General features: G+C 37.2%; 1 long non-coding RNA gene across 1 annotated transcript; it reads right to left on the bottom strand.

The window, feature by feature from the left end:
• Window positions 1-3573: 3573 nt before the first annotated feature.
• LOC134175000 (uncharacterized) lies at window positions 3574-20710 on the bottom strand. The gene is made up of 4 exons (XR_009968861.1): window positions 20620-20710; window positions 8829-8859; window positions 4444-4522; window positions 3574-3713 (listed from the first exon to the last, which is right to left on the bottom strand). It is a non-coding gene; the product is annotated as an uncharacterized LOC134175000 (long non-coding RNA).
• Between the last annotated feature and the right edge of the window lie 466 nt (window positions 20711-21176).

Below are 21176 nucleotides of genomic sequence, written 5' to 3' on the forward strand. Positions count from 1 at the left end.
ATGATATCACAGAAACACAAATTACAGGAAATATTAGCTGAAAATCAGTGTTTAGAGTAGAAAGTTTTCACTCAGCTGTTAGCCATCTTATATGTTTCATCTTTCTCCTATTTGTATTGCTCTTCCTTATTTCTCTATTGCTTGTGAATGAAGACAGTGCTCTAATTTGAATGAGCAATTGAAACCTGTCTTGTGTTTTAAACAGTATGGCCACATGTCCCAATGTATTTTTTGCAAGAACAATTAAAGGGACTAGTGCAAAAAATAATTGGGTTTTGGCTACAAGTGCAAGCAGTTTCACCGAGAAAAGTATTACTCTGTCACCTTTAGGATAATATACCACAAATATCTGAAAGTTAATCTTGCTTTCTTGAAGGAAAACCTCCTAGAGCTACCATTGCTCAGAAAAGAATGTCTGAGTTTTTGGTACAATGCATCTGTGAACAGCCAGCTTGGATTCCTCACACAAACAAAGGTGGGCAGCTAATCTTTTGCAACTCATCTGGAATACTGGGCTGCTCACTAATTTGGACTGTACTGGTCTGGCTGACCATGGCACCCAGCATACTCTGCGCAAACAGATAGCAAAAGAGCTCCTGATCCACAGAACTTACAAGACGAAATAACCTAAAGAAAGAGACACTAGAGGAGAAAACATGGACACTCATATGTGCAGTAATCTTACCTTGTAGAATGCCTACTGTCTAGGCCATACAGCCTCATAAAATTACTTTGTATATTCAGTTTAGGTTTCACCTAAAAGTTTCAGAGCTGAGAACATATTTTACAGATTTTCATCTTGAGAAAGAGACACAGAATAAAAAAAGCAAATCACAGAGTTACAGGCAGCTGAGAGAGACCTCACTGGTTGCTTTCTGGGTGTTTCTTTACCATAGTCTTGATTGTCCAGAGAGCTATAGAAGATGGAGATGCAAAAGGATATTCTGAGATGATAAAGTTGATAGGTATAGCTTGGACATTAAGTGATAGCTAATTTAGAGCATAATCATCTAATCTGACTTGAAGAGTAAACACATTTTAATCGGGAAACATTATCTACTCAAATAAATACAGGAACTTAGAACAGTATTAAGAGACTATATTAAGAGATTTCCAAGAAATCATTTTTCTACAAGGAAAACATCACATACCTACAGAATACTGTTAAAACACATTTGTGAAATGCAGATTCCTTTGTGCCATAAAGCTAAGCCTGTAGCTCTAATAATTGCACAACCATGAACAATGACACTCAGGACAGGGCAAAATTAGATAATTTCTATCTCTGTATTATGTTATTGTACAAATTAGCATATCCTGCTTCTCTCTGGAATGAGAGCATATGGTTTTTTGCTGTGTTGTAGAGTTAATAGACAATAGACTGACCTATCATGAGAACACAGCAATGCAAAGTGTTGCCTTGTGCCAAGAGAAAAAAAAAAAGAAAGAAAAAGGACAAAATGATCAGGGGAAACATGAAATTCAAAGGAGAAAGTGATTTCATTGCATGGAAAAAAGGAATATTAATATGGGAAAAAATGTTCTTCTGTGGAATTAAGAGGGTATAGCAGATAATGGAAAAAAATACTAAAAAAAGCCATTGATAATGTCAGTTTAATTTAAAATGCTCCTAAATCTCCCAGTATACATTAGTGTGTACGTTAAGATTGGTGTGTACATAAAGGCCCTCCAACAGAAACACACAATGCAATGCTAATAGGGTTAGGTGCTCAGAATATAAGGTAACATAAGTGCCATTTGATGTAAGAGTTGCTAGGGAAGGCTATTTTTTCCTGTCTGTTAATTAAGTGAATTTAGTGCTTTTGAAAGGTGCCAGATTGACAGTCCTGAGACTGAAGTCCTCTATTCATGGAGCAGCTAGAGCCCAGGCAGTAGCAGCAAAGCTTCCTCACACTGCCCCTCAACCTTGACCTGGAGGGCTCACCTCTAGCGATGAGCCAGGCTGGTGGCTCAGTTTCCAAGCCTGTTCATTCTCTGGCCTCTCTGGGGAGGCTGCTGATAAAGGTGCTAATTAGGGCCAATTGTAATGGAGGGTTTTGTGCTGTGAACACCTGTCCATTAAGAACCGAACTGGGAACACCAGCTCTTTTTCAGACAGGGCATAGCACAACCTCTGACAAGTGAGCATTTTTCAAGCACTGCTGACCTAGGGTCTGAGCTGAGGTAATACGTACAGGAAAGGCAGCATAAGGATTGCACAAAATTTCACCCAACATTTATTTGTTTTTAAGAGAGTAATGGGAAAAATAGTTTTTAAAGATGATGTCCACCCAATTGCTTTGATGACTCCATTTCTAGGCAGTTGACTCTCATTTTTTGTTACTTCTGCCTCTGAGATGGGCCTTCTTTCATGTCTGTTAAACTATTTCGAGGAAATATGAACGACCGAGCAAAACCAAGGAAATAATAATAACTAATTCAGCAAAGCAATTCATGCTATCTAAGTCTGCTATAAATATGAAGTAGAACAGTGCTTGCACAACCTCCACCTCTTTCTGTCATGATACTATGGGGAAAAGGTATCAGTATCCTTTTGAAAAATGGAGCAAGGGGAAGGGACTGTTATTGAATAAAACACTTCAAATGACCAAGCTGACTTTTACCTGTTTTATGGGCTGTTTGGGAGCAGAGGGTGGAATATAGCTTAGGTTCTGTGTAGTGAGACAAGGAGGCACTTGTTCCTGGAGTTTTCTCTGAATCAGTAGGAATACTGGCTTTCCCAGAAGCACACACAGTACCCAAGCCATTGGATGATCAGATCCACATAATGACATTTCGGATAATTTCTTGTCATTCTACTTTGATGCAGTTTTTATACCCTAGTGATGATAACCACTACCAGTCTAGAAACAAAATCTGCCTGAAACCCTGAGCCACTAGCCTTTTGTAAATTCTTCCCTTTACTTAACATAGGTAAGTCAAATAAAAATCCCACTGAAATAAATGTAGAGCTAAGTTGAGGCACATACAGTGCCTAATATAGAACAGTCCATTTTAAAATAAGAGAGTCTTTAGATGTGTATGTTTGGGTTTTGTTTTTTTTTAAGAAGAGGCTGACTTCAAGCTTTTATTGTCTTTCACCTGCTTCAAGGTGCAATAGAGAGATATAGCAGCTTAGTGTTCTTGACATCAGCAAAGAGCCAATCTCCTGTAACAGTTAAATAGAACTTGCAATGATGATAAAGGTTTGGGTGAAAGATGAAATGAAAATGTGGAGAAAGCTGTTTGTAGCAAAACATGTTTTTTTCTGTAGCACTTTTGCTCCATTGTAAGTGTTTATATTGAATGAATGGTTGGTGCTTTATGTGACTTTGTTGTTGGAGAAGTCTACTTAGCATGAACTTTTTGATAGCCTTACTTTCTGAAATGATGTGCAAGGGTTTCATGGATTATGCATTAGTCCCACCAACTTTCCACTTGAAGATAACATGGGCAGTGTCAGGGCTGATAAAGACTGAACAGAGTAAGGCAAACTAGTACCAAAAGCCCTAAATTATAGTTCATAGAAATAATTTCAAGTGTCAACTGCAGTAACGTGCCTTACCGAAGTGTTATATATGACATCACATCTGATGACACAGCTATTAAGTGACTTCAGTAATATTTCTTCACTTTTTCTCAACTGTCCTTTGAAAACTGGAAATCTCCTTTGGAATTGCTCTCCAGAGTTTTTAATCTCCAAAAAGTAACACCTGTACCCTACATATGCAAATAGCAACAATCATGCACCAGGTCTACTTGCTCTCTTAGATGATACAGCTCAAATAAGGCTGCCATCTGTAGGACTTTAAATAGGATTATGGGCTAACGTATAAACTCATGGTTTGAAATTTGTTTGTAGTCACCAGTTTGGAGGTAACATTCAAATGCTTGCTTAGAGTTGACCAGGGACAAACTCATATGCGCTTTTAAGAGAAATAAGGCCAAGATTTCAAAAGATGAGTGCTAATTCCTTAAGACCATCATCCACATTAAAACTGCCTTAAAGTATGTCCCCTTTCTCCAGCTCTGATCAGAAGAACAAATATTAACACTGGTTCTCTTCCAGCTTTTGCACTGAGGTCACAATGGGGTATCATTTCAGGTTTTTGCTTATTTTCACTAAACAGATAGCCCCATGGGAAGTGATCTGCAGCCACTATGTATGGATTACTTCAAGACTAACATTCATATCAAAAAATCAGCTAGATTCTTTTATGTGCTGCTCACATCCGTTTTGGCACCCAAGCAAGGAGCCAATTGCTGAATCTTTAGTAGCCTTTTGGAATTTAAAAAAAAAAAAATATTTAAATTAAATAAAAAGTAAGAAAAATGGTGGACAGAAAGCTAGGACAATAGCAGTCTTTCTCCAAGAGTTAATACTAGAGATAGGAATACTGAAACAAAAAGGTGGAGCCTCCCTTTGCACGAAGACAGTCCAACTCTTACCATGGATGCTCATCTTAGGAACCATCTCAGGGCATTTTTGTCCTCTAATATCCTAGGCATTTTATGGGCATTCCTGGATCATGGGTTAAATATCAGAAGAAACTGGCACACAATGTTTAGAACAGTGCCAGGAGATAATGAAATATTTGTCACAGTAAATGGTGTTCCTACAGAAAGCTGAGTAGTGTGTTGACAATTAACAGCTAAAGTGAAAATTAAAAGCAGCATCAGAGGATATAAATCCTGTGAATACTGACACTGACATTTCTGTTGTCAGCTGACAAAAAAAAAGTAATTAATTGTTATAGTAGAGAAGGCGATGAAGAAACGCACATACACCAACCACACACCTCCCCAAACACCCATAGACAGCCTGGAATGAAAAAAGCAACACACGCAGGACATGTCCCCTCTTTAAGGAGTCTTTCTCCATACTAACACTGATTTATTGAGCACAAAAGGAATAGCACAGATGAAGCAAGGTCAGAAAGGCGAGTAAAAATAAGACAGTTATTATGTCTTTTCTGAAAGCAGAAGCAGATTAGAAAATAGGTCAGGGAGCGCAAGGAAAATGTTATTCGTATTCTGTCAGTTTGCAAAGGACATGCATATTTGAATGCAGCGATTTTGTAGTAACATCTTATTCTAGTCCTAGGGAGCGCTGTATTCCATATTATTTCTTGTTATTACTAATATTACAATAGATTTTTAAAAAGATGTTTCTACCAAAATCAAAACCCTATTGCAATGAATGCTGCACAATAAAACACTAGGAAAAAGATTCTGTTGTGAACAGCCTATGGGCTATGGAAAACTAACAAAGTAGGAGCACTGGTATGAAGAGGCGGTGTGGTTTTCCAGGGGTCATATAGTAAAGTGGGAAATAAAGTCTGTCTGCATGTCCCAGACCAGTGCCATACCCAAGAAATACACATGCATTTAACAGAGCCACTAAATTTTGCATTTTATTCTGATATCTCAAAATGGTTTCCTGATAACAGAAACTTGGTTAGCTGTTTGGAAAATGGGAATTCTTGACCTTATCCACTTCCTGCTATCTTGGTTTTAGCCTGCTTTCCTCAAGAAACAAATCTTAAAGCCAAATGTGCCGTGGGAGTGCACGTGAAAGGGAAAAGGCTAGAGAAAAGCATTCAGTCACTTCACTTCTTATTCTTGAAGTCTTGTCTTGTTTTCAGACAGTGATGGAATTCTCTGAAGTTCTATATTTCTGAACTGTCATTGTTAAAAACAGCAAGAAAAGACCCTACACTTTTCACCACTGAGAGACCAGTCATCATTTCCCACCATCACTTTCATCTTTTAACAGACATCAAAGATTTCCCAATGCATTTCACACTGGAAACGCAAGTATATGTTCTACTGCTACTGGAACTGCTTGTTCTTGTTCAAAATAATTATTGCAACACATGCACAGATTTACAATAGGTGGTAAGGAACAACTGTTTATAGACAAGCCTTAAACCCAAGTCTCCATTTAACGTCAGAGGAAGTGTGCTGTGGAGAAACAGCTGCAGTTACTAATATTACTTGTTCTTCTAAACAGATTCAGGGGACTGAGCCAGTCCTAAAATCACTGCTGACCCTTCATGCTATTCCATGCAGCAAGAAAAGCACTGCTGACTCCACTTCTGAACACCTTTATGCAGATTGGTGTCACGCTGTAGCTGAGGACCCTGTGAACATTCTATCAGGTGAGCAGCTGGGATGAGTAATGCAATTGGGCTTCTCATATATCTCCAGAACCCCCAGAAGTTCCCCCAAAGCTTAGATCCACACCATACCCTTTATACTCTTTAAAGGTGTTTCTATTTACTTCTCCTTTTACTCTAGTGTTTAAGCAAAACAGGAAGAACAGACAAAACCAACAACTACTACTAACAAAGAGAAGAAAATTCATTAGTGAAGGAAAACTCTCAAAACCATGCCCATAAATAAATTTTTAGTGCAAGAAGTCCTCTTATACAAAATTGCTTGATTAAAAAAAGAGCAATTTTTACTGCTTTAAAAACTCACCCCACAACAGCTATTCCTTACAATAAAATTAAATGAACATGACAAAAATGATTGCATTTCAAGTAATATTTCTTTTACCTAATCATATTAAAAACATTTTAACTTCATTTAAATATTTTTGATTTGACATTAGGAAGCAAAGTATTTCTGTAGCAAAAAGTATGACCATGATTTGATTTTGAAAGCATGTAAGGTTGTGTTATGATGGCATTTTTCTTCAATTATATAAGGAAAAGATATATGCCATTTATATTTTACGTGCATAGCACAATGTATTAGAAGTCTTAAAAGTCCTACTGTTTACTTCCTCTAAATTCCTGGAACATGTAAGGGAAATGCTTTCTAGAATGCAGATTTCCTCGTGGATGCGCAGATTATTCTTCCTTAGTCTCAAGTATCAATGACTGAAATCTTACCCTAAATAAGTAGCTGACATGTGTAACTAATTTTCAAAAGAACTTTCTTTAAGCTTATTACCAAAGAAAATGCTTTCATTCTTAAGATTTGAGCAATGTAAGTAAAAGTAATTCCTTTATTACCATGCATAAAATCCTCTATAACCTTACATACAAGCCAAAAATATAAGTAACTTCTAATGCAGTCACAGAAATTACTTCAGTAAATATGTATTTTTAATACGTATTTATTGTGGAATAATGCAGGAAGGAGTTTCCAATGCGTTGTGTCTACCATTAGACACATGCAAATTAATCATTTTTATTCTCTGCAAAAGTATTCATGCACTGTCTAATAAAATATTTATGGAAGTTACAACCCAAATTCTTGAGCTTCAGCTGTGTAGATTTTGCTTCTAATTTTTATTGCTATCCTTGGCTTCTAACCTCTTCATGGGAGCTTTCAAAGTAGATAATCAAAGCAGCAGAAAACGAATCAAGATTGCAGCAGAACAAGCGCATAGGCACACAGCGTTTAGAATTTAACAAGCTTAGTGATTCAAAAGTTCTGATCTTACAATGATTTGTTTCCATTGGAGATACAGCTCTCAGGATCATTTTTAGCACAATAATTTATAAGCTTAATATTAAACACAGTTTTGAAATTAATTTTTCTCCCTGCAATACTTTTTGGTGTTTAATTTTCATATGACTGTTTTATTGAACTGAGATATAACAATGACACTTTAGAAACTTTAAGGTGGCTGTCTTTCTGTGCATTGGTTTACCCATAAATACTGCAGAGAAATGGAAATAGAAAGTCCTCTAAAATATTAACTGCCCCTGTACAATGAAGTTATTAAAATTGTAGATAGACAGCCCTCAGGTTAAGCTGCTCTATAATAACTGTAGCTGTATTCAGCAACTACAAAGGGACAGTGTAATTTCTTTTGGAGGAAAAGAAATTCCTGGATGGAAACAAATGCAGAAAAATTCTCTGGCATAAGGCAGGTCTGCACATGAAGAAAATCCTAGCAGAATATTAATCTGAATAGGAAAATTAGTTTCAATACTTGAGGATATTTACTATTCTTCTCTGCTCCCTCATTTTGGTTGGTAATAGCATTTTGCAAAGGACAGTGCATACTGAGTTGTTTGCATAGAATTACAGAAGGATTCAAGTTAGAAGGTACCTTCAAGGGCCATTTAGTTCACCCCTCCTGCCATAAGCAGAGACAATTTCAACTAGATCAGGTTGCTCAGCACCCCATCCAGCCTTACCTTGAATGTTTACAGAGATGAGGTTTCTACTACTTCTCTGCGCAACCTGCTCCAGTGTTTCACCACCCTTATTGCAAGAAATGTCTTCCTTATATCTAGTCTCAATCTATCCTCTTTTAGTTTAAACCCACTAGCCATTGTTTATCCTAAAAGGCCCTGCTAAAAAGTCTGTCCCCATCTTTCTTGTAGGTCCTCTTTAAGTACTGAAAGGCTGCTAGAAGGTCTTCCCAGAGCCTTCTCTTCACCAGGCTGAACAACCCCTATGCTCTCAGCCTTTTCTTATAGAAGAGGTGCTCCCTCTGTTCTCCTTGAACATTCTATTACACTTTGTGGTACACCTTGATAAAATGATTTTATTTCTCACTGTGGGAAGAAGTTTCCCATAAAAAGTAACAGAAGAAAAAGAAAGTAACTAGAAAACCATGAGTAACAACATTTGGACAGAAGATATAGATTAGAATAAAGCTGCTCAGGACAAAAAAGCAGGAGAGTTAAATACTGCTGTTTTTTATTTTGCTAGTCATGCCTTGAGCCAAAGTGGGTGGAATTACGTATACATGTTCTTCATTTGCCTTATCCTTTCAGCCATTTGACAGTAGTTCTGGAAGGAGTCAAGGTAAATGTTGATGATAACATAGCACTTTGGGAAAAAGGTAGAGGATAGCTTACTTTCTGCCCTTCCTTCTTCCCTTCCCTCCCTCTGGAACAGTCAAATTAGAGTTGTTTACAATATCAGGCCAGAATACAAAAGACATGAGAATGCAGCCTTCAGAATCTTGATTAATTAATGTGCATAAAGTACATTGCTCATGGAAGTCCTATAAATGTTTCTTACTGTCACTATCCAGGCAGGTACAGTCAGTGAAGTTAGTACTGCAATTTAGAAGGCTGGGGAGATTTTTTCTTTTAATCTCTGGTTTACTGAAATCAGCAATTCAAACATCTGGATAGAAGGAATCCACACAACCAAAAAAACCCTGAGGACTCTATTTCTCATACTCAAAACTGTGGGACTGGTAGAAAGGAATCTGCCTGAAAATTCATGCCACTGACCTTGGCAGCCTTTCTGTTTCCTTATTTGAGGCTTTTCTATGGCAATTAGGCACTGAATTATTAAAAAGTAAAAAAGTTTATCAATAACAAACAGGATGTGCATCAGTAGCTGTGTTGTCTGAAGTAGACTCTTTTCTCAACCTAAAAATATTTATGCAAAGAACGCTCAAACCTGAACCCTGTCTTTTGTTGTTGGCCCATGGATCAGTCTGTTCCTGATTTAAAATGCATGGCTAAATTTAAAACTTTAGTAAAGGCAATCTCTGAATAAACCTTTCAGGATTATTGTAATTAAGGGACTAATCTTTAGATGCTTCTTAATTTGTGCCCATTTTAAAATCAAGTGCCACTTCTTTCATCACAAAAGAGTGAAGAAGAGGTGAAAATGACAAAGGTTTAACCATTAACAGCCCTTCCTGTCACCTCATGCATCTGAGCAATACAAACAGCTGGAATATTTAAAACCAGGAGCCATTAAAACCAAACCAAACCACATAAACCCTGCCCCCCCCCCCCAAAAAAAAAAAAAATAAAAATCCCACACCCATGAAAACCAAGATTTTAAACATGGAGAAAATGATTGATGGTAAAATATACTCTGTGTAGAGATAAGGCAAATACAACTTAAACATATACATTTTAAGCTACCAGTTTGTGAGCTGTCTTTGCATGAACCCTCAAGTGCCCGTCTACATAAAGGCTATGATGAGAAATTTTCCTTCTCCCGTTTGGAAGTCTGCCTTAACATCAGTGACAGAAGTTTTTCTGATCACTCCAACATTTATAGAGTCTTGTTAACATGGAAAGAATGAATTGGACAAGCAGGCCAACCTACGTTTTAAAATTCATCCAAGAGGTAGGTGTTAAAGTAACTGGACCAGTGATGCACATGAATGAAGCTTCATGATCTAATGTAAAAAATGCTGAGATTCAAAACAGGTGCCATTACTGTGATGCACAGTGAAATGAAACAAGGTAGTATTGGCGGGCTAAAACACCTGTCAGCAGCATACTACCTATACCTCTTAATCAACTGTCATTTTACAATGAGGGGTCATTCTCTCTGCTTGCAACTGGCCTGTCCTAAGCAATGTAAAGGAGGAGGCAGGAAAACTACGACAATGCTACTAGGCTTGGATAAATAACATCTCAGTTTTGTTACTACCAATCTAGATCTTGGGAAAGACACAGACCTGTGTATTTCTGGTTCTGCATCTGTAAATGAGAATATTTACAAATGTTTACAAAGGAGTTACAGAAAAAACACTCGGGGGGGGTGTCATTAGGAGTAGAAAATATTGGCCTTATGAGTGAGAAACAAACAATCATGCAGGTGGTGCTGTGTTGCAATTCTATGAAAGCACAGACCTGGAAGCTGTATGAGTTGGAACAGGGGAATAGCAAGACTTCAAAACAGGGTGAGAAATCATTAGGGGACATGTGAAAAAGGCTCACTTTTGTTATACCTTTTGGAAATAGCATAGACTTCTACTTTTTCTCCCTGAAACAAGTAAGTATTACAAAGATACCATGCTGGATTATTTGGCAAGCCTTCAAGAGGCAGGTGTTCAACATGTAATTATCCTACAGACTCCATAAGAAATGATTGCTCCATGATACACATTTATCTTTAATCTAATATAGTTTACAGAGTTGGGGATTTTTGTTGTTGTTGTTGGGGATTTTTTTCCTTCCCTGTGACAAATTACATTGTGCTTTATGGAAATGTAACATTTTGTATGAATGGCTGGGAGCAGCCATGTTGCATAGTAATGAGCAAGACAAAGTAGCTCCACTCTTATTTGCAACTGGCTCAGACCTTTCCATTAGCAAATTAAAATCTGTTCAAATTTATTTACTAATATATTAGGAGAAGCTTCAGGCTAACCCCTGTTGACCTGTATTGTACAGCAAACAACTGTAGCAGTGAAAATAATTAATAGAGTGTATTGCACCTCCTGCTTGTTTCTCGATCACACCCAGGGGTCAGCCGGATAGTGGGCTTGCCATCTGCATTCTGTTACAAGGCCACATTTACTTAAAAATTATCAATTATACTTTGAAATGACTTCCTTTAATTGAACTCTCTTTATTCAAGGCATCTGAAAGAATGTACATTAAAACCTTTTAAAACTCCAAAAGTAACTTTCTGTACTACCTGCACATGCAAAATGAGCAAATATGCAACAGCAACTACTAATCACATTAGTTAATATCATGCTAGTGCCACTGAGGTGGAAAGTACTGTAATAAACTTCCCATTATCTACTATCCTACTATAACGAGCATGAAACACAACTGGTGTCCATTAAAAAGTTTGATATGTTACCATTCAGAGAAACATGGGCTGCTAATGAGAATGCTCTCTGCAATATGTGAGAGTCCATTTTAGATGAACCGATGAGAATGCTCAATGTTGCTGATCTCTGCTTCCCTTCATAACAAATGACCACGGTGAGCCTTTTCTCGTTGAAAAGAGTTACTTCTAGTAACTAATTTTTAAAGGAGAAGCTGATTATGAGACAAAGAAAGATAAAGGAAAAAGGTTGTGAGGAAAAAAAAAGCAGTTTCCAATTCCACAAGCAGTGAATGACTGAAGTTTAGATGCCAATAAAGTAAATGCTGGGCATATGTACACACTTCCTTTACGTCAATACAAATAGGTACAGTAAAAGCTGTCACATGGTGATTAGCTGGTAAGTCTTAGCCCTACACAACTGGTACAATTTTTAAGAAGGAAGTCAATGTGCCACTTTAACATGTCAATGAAATATATTTACACACATCTGCAAAGAGCCCCAAGGCTAAGTGGCAATGACGGTGCCAAGTAACAGTGGCAGAAAATACACACTCCACACATGCAGTTTGTGCTGGCTGAAGCATGAACACGGATTTAGACAGCTATAGTCTAAACCATGAGAGAACACATCTGAGGATCTGCGGAGCTGTACTAAGGGGAAAATACAGGGTAAGGGCAGTGCCTGGATATATGAACAGGTTTTCTAGATAGGCTAACAAATTTTGCATAATGAATGTATGCCTTTTTTTACTGTTATATGAATAAAGACAATCGTGTCTTTGGAGAACACAGATCTAGACAATTTACTTAGTATTCATAACTCGATTCTTGTTTAAAAACAAACAGCAAATAAATGTTCTAGAAGTAATATAACAACCAAATATGTTTAGAAAAAGAGATTTTTAACAATTTTATTATCATTATTTCCACAAACTTAATAACTTCTCTGAAATAACCAAAAAAATCTCGTCTATGTAATTCTATTGTAACGTATCTCATCCATGCAAATACGGGGATATCGGCGATTACGAATCACTGTTGACCTCTTGTGGCCACGTTTCAGGATTGCATGCAAAAGCCTAAGAGTAGCAAGGAAGTGGCTGAAAAGCTCCCCCTAACCTTAAAAGAAGCAAACCCGAAACAATTTCTGCATCATAACACTGGAACAGAAATTATAAATTCTTAACAAGTGTGTTTAAATTAGCTTAAACAGTTCAATATTAAAAGCGAATCAACCATTCTGAGTACAATTATTCGGTTTAGGGGGAATTTTGAATGGAATATCCAAATCAGTAATTCCTAACTTTTTTTGACCATGAGCATTTGTCAATCTTTAACATTTGTTGCAGGTAATAGATTTAATATAATACGCTTAATTTGATTGCAAAAAAAGGAAGCAAAAAAATAGCATTCAAGAACATCTTTTCTTAGCTGAGAACAAGCAGAGATGGGAAGGAAGCAGAGACAGAAGTGTGAGGGAACAGATGCACAGCCAGCCAAGATACTCTCTGCCTCGCACTGCTGATAGTCGGTCTCTTACAGGATATTGGTTAGATTTCGTGAGATAATTATACTGTAGTGACGAAAGTGAGTTTCTGCTTCCACATCCATTAAGTCTAATCCAGTGCACAGCTCTGTATGTGACCCCAGTTACATGAGGGTGCTCTCTTACAGTGGAGCACGGCTTTGCTGTCGTTGCAGCTACGCTGACAGAGCCCTCTTGTGGAAATACAGCACACGCTAGCAATGAAAAATTCTGTTGATGTATTTACACTCCTTTGCTGAATCACAGAATCTCAGAATCAGCTAAGTTGGAAAAGACCTTTAAGATCATCAAGTCCAACCTTTACCACAGGACTGCCAATTATATTCAGAAAGCATAATCTGTCAGCATATATTGATACTATATCAAGTTTGCATGCGTTTTCAGACTCCGACATCACCTGGAACACATGATTTCTTACACCATGCAACAGCTGTTCTAGAAGATCTTGCTCATTTAGATGTGACATTACAAATATCATCACCAGCAGCCAGGTCTATTTTTTTTCCCCTCAAAAGGTAAACAACAACGACCAAAAAAAATATTAAAAATTGATATAATGCAACAATGTGATGCTGTTGTTTTCTCTATTAAGTATTCAGCTAACCAAGAAGTAACAATTAGCAGCAGGAAAAAAAGGCAGTCATTGATGTGGTATGTAATTATTATGCCCGAGGTCTCATCTGGAAAGCAGTGAAACCAATAGTCATCTTTCCACTGATTTCAACAGTTTGAGACGAGTTCTATTGTTTTACTTACATGGCAGTCTTCACCCTTCCCAAATGGCAAACACAGATAATTATTTACTTATCGTTAGTGTTACTATGGTGTTTGAACTTGTTAATTTCTTGAAACAAAGCTTGTGAGGTTCAGTGTTTGTTTGGAAGGGGAAGGGGGAGAGAAGGAAGATGAGGAATAAAAGGAGGAAGAAACAGTTTACTTTCAGTACTGGAATTCAGCATTTGGGCATCTTCACAGGAAAGATAACCAAAAGAAGCTGTTATTAAGAAATTATTCCTTCTGGACACTCTATAAGCTCTAGCTTCTTTTACTAATGATCACTCAGAATACTACTACCAGGATGATTTCTCTGCTTGAGGATTTGATTGATATCCTTGAAGAGGAACACATTTTGGCTGCTCTTCTGTTTAGCTGATAGAACAAACCTCATTTTTGCATCATTTCAGATCAGGGTGTTCTAAGTCTCTGCTAGCACTGTGCTATAAATAAGAACATTTATTTTTCGCTTTATAGCCTCAGTCACCACACATATCTAATGTTAACCTCTAAGCTAAGGGTACCTACTTTTTTTTTTATGGCTACTTTCTATACAGATCTCTTCAGATCACTATTTTAAGGCTCATCTTTCTTTACCTTTACAACACTGAGGTCTCCAACCATTACGCAGGGTACATAGAAGTAGGGATGCTGAAGCTAGGGGAGTTGAAACACTGAGAAGATACATCACTTGACCAACTTCATAGAAGATTAAGGTCTTGGCTGATGCCTCTAATACATGACACTTGGATGGTCACCTGCCCAGCCGTCCCTTCCTATTTGGTTTAGAAAGGTTCCATTTCTCTTCCTGTTCTTTTCCTTTTTGGAAAGCTTCCCTCTCTTCTCCTTTTTTATCTTTCTTCTTCTTTGGCTTCAAAACTAACATTGGTTAAGACCTGAAGAGGTATAATGATAATGAAAATAGGAAGAACTGGCAGAGATTAATTGTCCTTCTCAGAAGTAGGAAGACTGACTGGGTTCTTGGTCTACCTAGTGAACTGATGCTCATACAATCATTTAATTTGATAGGGTTCAGGAAATCATAGAATCATATATAATAACAGAACAGTTTGGGCTAGAAGGGTCATTTAAAGGTCATCTAGTCCAATCCCCTGCAATGAGCATGGACATCTTCAACTAGATCAGGTTGCTCAGAGCCACATCCAGCCTGACCTTGAATGTTTCCAGGGATGAGGCATCTACAACCTCTCTGGGCAATCCATGCCAGTGTTTCTTTCCTTATATCTAGTATAAGGTAGTACGAATCTACATTTTTAAAGTCTAAAACCATTACCCCTTGTCTTATTGCAACAGGCCCTGCTAAAAATTTTGTCCTCATCTTTCTTATAGGCCCCCTCTAAGTACTGAAAGGCACAATAATGTTTCTCCAGAGCCTTCACTTTTCCAGGCTGAACAACTCCAGCTCTTCTTTCTTGCAATACCCAATTTACCTTTTCCAGCATGATACAAATAATACAAAAAAGAAAATTGCCCCTCATTGGAATTTACAGACTGCTTAGATGCAGACAGTTGGTACCTAATCCTACAGTGCCAGTTATAATGACAGAAGCCCTCTAGTTTTTATCTGCAATCCAATGAATACTCAAAATTCTACCAGTTTTTATACCAACATGCTGGTACACTGATGAAGAGAGATTACAAAGACATAGAGAGGCAAAGATATGCCTGTCTGTGATTGCATAAAGTATTCCATTTTGAAAAATACATTGACATGAGCCTTTCAAGGGCAAGTTTGCATTCATTTTTAGTAGTTCACAAATCATCACCCTGCAGCAGCTCATCTACAAAGCCCACTCAGGAACTCTGGAGAAAATAAAAGTGAACCTACAGACTGATCAGGCAGCAAATCACACCTGAAAGGCTAAATTCTTTGAGCTTTCAAAAGGTCTTTCAGCAAGTTCTGTTTCTCATTGCCACTCCAGCTTCCAAGCCCATGGATCCATTTCAAAAATGGAATAATTTTGGAAGGGATTTTTTGAATGAAGTGTCAATATTCTGACTTTCTTCATCATCAGTGTAGTAGTAAGAAAAAGAAATGAACTTCATGCTGTATATATCAACAGCCAGCACCAACATGGGAGTGAAAAATACAATATTTTAGAACTAGAGATTCTAGACGACTTTCCGTATTTTTACTTTTTCCTAAGAGTTTCTTAAATCATTCAAATTTGAATAAAAATTGTAGCGTTATTAAATGAACAGTTATTCTGTGAATAGGATGGAGCAGAATGACAGAACAGAACACTGCATTCAGGCATCAAAAGTGGACAGATTTCAAAAAAGCTTAAGATAATGGTTATTCTGGGGTGTAGTGTGTGTGTGTGTGTCTGTGCTCCTGCTGAAAATTGACTATAAATGTCAAAATGAAGCTACTGAATGAAGAGGCCTTTTAAAAGTGAATGACCATAAAGCATAAAAACCTACCTTTGTTACACAATTCATATATGACTTTGGACTCAATGGAATTTGTACTGAATACCTCTGTATTCAAACATCTACTTAGGGCAGGGTCATTACTCAGACACACAGTGTCTGGAATGTGCCTTGGCTTTCCACTACTGTCACATTACATATAAATATTTGAGATAAGATACCTCAAAAAACATATCCAATTGTTTCTTTAAACTTGCAGCTTTTTTAATCTCTTACCTCCAAACACTTTTCCTCTGGCTTAAAGATTTCAGAAATCTGGTGGTTTTCATGATCAGGAGCCATCATTACATAATTTCACACATTGCTTTGATCTTGTTTTTTTTTTTGTTTCTTTTTGTGGTGTTTAATTAAATAAGATTCTACATACATGTGGCAAGCCTATCTTACCATTACTAGAACTGAATCAGCACTACTGTCATTAGCTTTGGATGGAGACCACTATGGATTAACTCCAAGGAAAACCTTGAAATATTGATCACTTGTTAAATATATCAGCATGTTTTGTGCTTAAAAAGTAAAAGATAATCCAAATACTCACTTTTCTACTTTTATTTCCCACAAAAGAGCAACTGCTAAGTTTAACGTGATGTATAACTGCCTTTTATACCTCTTCTCAAACAGATGGCACGGGCCTCAGTGACAATTTATCTGCAATTCATTATATACTACCTTTGCTGAAAGCTTATTTGGAGAATATGACTTCATTTCATGACAGATGACATAAAAAAAATGCAACCTTTGCTCCGGTGGCCTGATCTCCTGAACAAGGGATGAGGCTCTAAATTCTGAATGAGGCCTCTGTCAGCACGGGAGATGTCACTGCCAGCAAATTCTGTAGTGAGAGCCCATTAGAAAGAGACATAATGACATAAATCAGGATTACCCCATTTATGGTCTCTGAGGCACCTATGACTCTTGAAGTTCTAAAACGATGAGAATGTGCCTACAGTTTTCAATCACTAAACTGTTCCCTGCTATCTTTAACAGAAATATTTTCATGACAGAGGAGATTTAGACCACTTAAATTGGCTTTCCACTGTTCCTTACAGTCCCAGGACTATCTCCAGTGTGTGCGAGAAATACTGTTGACACTTGCTGCCCCTTCTTTACGGTAGTGCACAGCAGCTAGCAAGCAATTGCCAACCTACTGCATTGCAGTGCACCAAGTAGTTCTGGAGGTGGGTGAGGACAATATGCCAAGCATGCATGTCCCTTGCAGCTGTAACAACTGCATAGGGAAGTGAGTTTTGAGTTTAGATAGAAATCTAAGAGTTCTAAGAAGAAGATTTAGGGTTTACAGATTTTGTAGCAATATGATCCCAACCTCCTTTAGGTAAAAAAAACCTACGATGGTAGGAATCAATCATCGACAGCAGGAATCGAGTGAAAGATATTGGGATTTTTAGATGGTGCATGGTTTCTAATTCAGCAGCTCAGTTGGAGGACCTCATGTACAAGAACAGTATGAATACAGGACCTTATTATATTGTCAGAAATAGAAGCACTGTACATGCCCACATTTTTTTTCATCCCCCTTATACTAACTGGTTTTATTGTCTTTGAAATGGAAAAGAAGGGAAATGAGAAACACCCACTATACTGACCTTTTTCTTACAGTGTAGCTTAGTAGTATACGTTAACAGGAGCCTGTTCTGGGTAACTCTGATTTCAGCACACACAGTTATAGATAACAGATTTATGTTCTAATTCAGTGAGGCTTGTTGCTGGATTTGGGCTTAGTGCATTTGTTCTTTATCCTAGACTTTTTGTAGCTGATGATCCAAAAATTTACGCTAAGCACTAAATCCTAGTTAATAAATACTCTAGACTACAGTGAATTCGGTGAATTCACAGGAAAATTATTTCACTCGTAATCAGAGGTGCAGAATTGAGGTACGAAGCTTCCTTACAATTTTTAATTCCATTTAATGATAAAACAGAAATAGAGGGGAAAAAAAGGGGAAAACGCCTTAGCTATATATCAAACACACCTTTGCCCTTCTCTAACACCCCATTTTGCCAAGGTATTAGATGGTTCAGTTTCATGTTTCAAGGCGTATTTACTCACTTACGCATATTATGTTAATGAGAAGCAGAAACCACTACATGTTTAGTAAGCTTCAGCTGCAGCTCAGGAGAATAGATTTTTTTTTTTCTCTTCTTGCAAAGCCTTGCTTGCATCCAGCTGGACCACTGTTCAGCTACCACATATTTGATCACCATAGTTCAGGAAGTTTCTCTCCTAATGAGCATGCATGTCTTGTCTGTAAGCACAGATCTTCAGCCAGAGCCACATTATAGAGGCACATCCAAACTCTGTACACGTTTAAATACTACTTCTGATACCCAGATATGAAGCCAGACAAAATCAGTCTGTACTCAAATGGATAATTGTGTGATGGACACAAATTATTTGAGGCCAATTTATAGGCAAGCCTGCTGCCCATCTTCCCTCCTCAAAACAGAACAATTGTACTTTTCTTAATGTGAGGTTGCAATTAGGAATCCTTAAATCACATGACTCTGGACATATGCCACTATATCTATCTAGGCTCCAATAACACATAGTACCTTTAAACAACTGAATACACATCTGTATTACTAAATATCTAAAGCTACCAGCTCTTTAAAAGCTAGGTGGTTTTGGTTTTAAAAGTGTCCAGTTGTAATTTAACAACTTGGTCTGCACATTAAGCTAGATTCAACTGATCATATCCGAGGGCTGCAATTTAATGAATATCTATTTTCTTTTAAAGGAGTCACAACATGGTATAGCCATATGCACATCAACACTACTGCCTTTTGAGCCTTGTTAGAAATGCCTACTTTCCATTCTTGGGAGAGTGCCTGATGTTCCCTTATAATTTCAGCTCTTGAGTACAGTATTTTTAGCAGACCAGTTAGCTTCCATTTCATGTAATAAGGACAGCAAGCAGCTACAGAGTCAGTTAAGTTTATTTAGTATAATGAACATGTTATATATATATATATATCACTCTGATCAACAGTAATGACAGAAGTTGTATTTAACTGCCGCTGAAGTCTATATTCACCTCACCATGGTGTGATAAAGTATTTTTGCTACACAGTTTGCTACCTTATTTCTATTTGAACAATTCCAAGATTTAGAGTTTCTGTGTCAAGTTGTATTTTGGCATACTGTATTAGATAGACGTCACAAATCATGGGAACAAGTTATTATAAGACAACCGGACATGAGAACAATTGCGATAGGGCAAGTGAGAACACAGGACACAAACGTACATTTCAGTTTGAATAGATGATGAAAAGACTGGATTCCCTACAACAGAAGATTTTCTTTTCCACTCCCTAGACAAAGTAGCTTATTTTGGGCAAAAATGACATTGTTCCTGGCCCGTCATATGCAAACTCAAATGCATTGCTGAAGATTTGCATTAGATACTAAGCAGTTTCAGAACATTTCTTGCAAGTACCCTTTGTCTTCCTGTTAGCAAACTTATTTGAATGCTGTCACATGAATTAATGATATAGAAGTAACAGTAGTTTGCAACAAAACTGGCATTGTTACAGGTGTATGAAAACAAAGGCATTACTCTAAAAGCAAAGGAATATTCTATACAACATGAAAAATATTACTAAATAAAAATAATTAAATTAAAAATATGACTGCAAAATATAATGCTGGGTCTGGTATCCCTGTTTCATCTACTGACACGTCTCATGTTTTATCTGGTCTACCCCAATGTCAATAGTCATATTACCTGTTCGTACCACCTACAGTCACTCTGCCTAGGAGCTGGCTTTGCCTGTGTGAGATAATGAAGGGGCAAACAGGAATCCTCTCCTAAAGGAATGGACATAACCTCGACTGAATTTAAGCAACTGTGGTAATTCACAAATTGCCACTAGATGGCAAGTGATGATTGCATTAGGCGTCTCATACACATCTTGCAACTGTAGTAAAGCAGTCAATAAGAACAATCAAATTACAATCACTGGAACTGGGAAGGCACATTTACGAGACTCATTTATGAAATCCAAAGTTCCTTTTTTTCAACACTGACAATAGTTTTGATACTATTTCCTTTCTCTATCGTTCAAGCTTTCTGACACACAAGGGCTCTTTTCCCAAGTAGTTTCTGGGGTTGTTTGTTTGCTTTAAATAGTAAAAATAAAGCAAATAGAGAGCATTTTCTAATTTTTTAAATATATTTGGAATAGTTTGAAAACTAACTGTTAAATAAGAAAGTAATGGATCCATGCTTATATTTCTTTTTGTGGAAGGACCTATGAGTCAAAAGCTAGAGACTAACAATTGTATTCAAGAATAGGAAACACAAGAATATTCTTACCTGTCCATTGCGATTCCTTGTCTGATTCTTATACCATCATTTTTTGCCAGTGAAGGAAATCTGTCCAGTTTTGGCCAGTTCTGAAGTGGTAAGAAATGCCCTATAAAAATATCAGGTAATAAAATTACTGAATAAAAAGAATTTTTATAAATCCTATAGAGCAAATATTTCAACAAGATATGGGCTAGAGTCTATACTAGTCCAAGCAAAGTGCTTTGCTACTATCTGTGTGCTAAAACAGGTACTACACAAATACCTATGTTGTACTGAATTACAAATAGGTATACTTAGCTGTACAAAGTGACCAACAATGATACCAAATCACAATTCTCTAATCACACAGTACCTACAATAAGGCAATGGTCAGATTCAGAACACTGACACAAGCAGGATGTTTTAATTTATATACAGAAAAACAGAAATTAAATAATATTTAACAGTGAAACCTATCACAAAGAGCATGGTTACAAGTGAAACAAGGCAGAGTCGTATTTGCTAAAAAAAACAAAACAGTGAATTCAGCAAAGTTAAGGCAAGATGCCTTCAAATGAATTTAA

The sequence above is a fragment of the Pezoporus occidentalis genome, unplaced genomic scaffold (assembly GCF_034315485.1).
Source record: "Pezoporus occidentalis ecotype Australia unplaced genomic scaffold, CSIRO_AGI_Poc_V1 ctg65, whole genome shotgun sequence".
Lineage (NCBI taxonomy): Eukaryota > Metazoa > Chordata > Aves > Psittaciformes > Psittacidae > Pezoporus > Pezoporus occidentalis.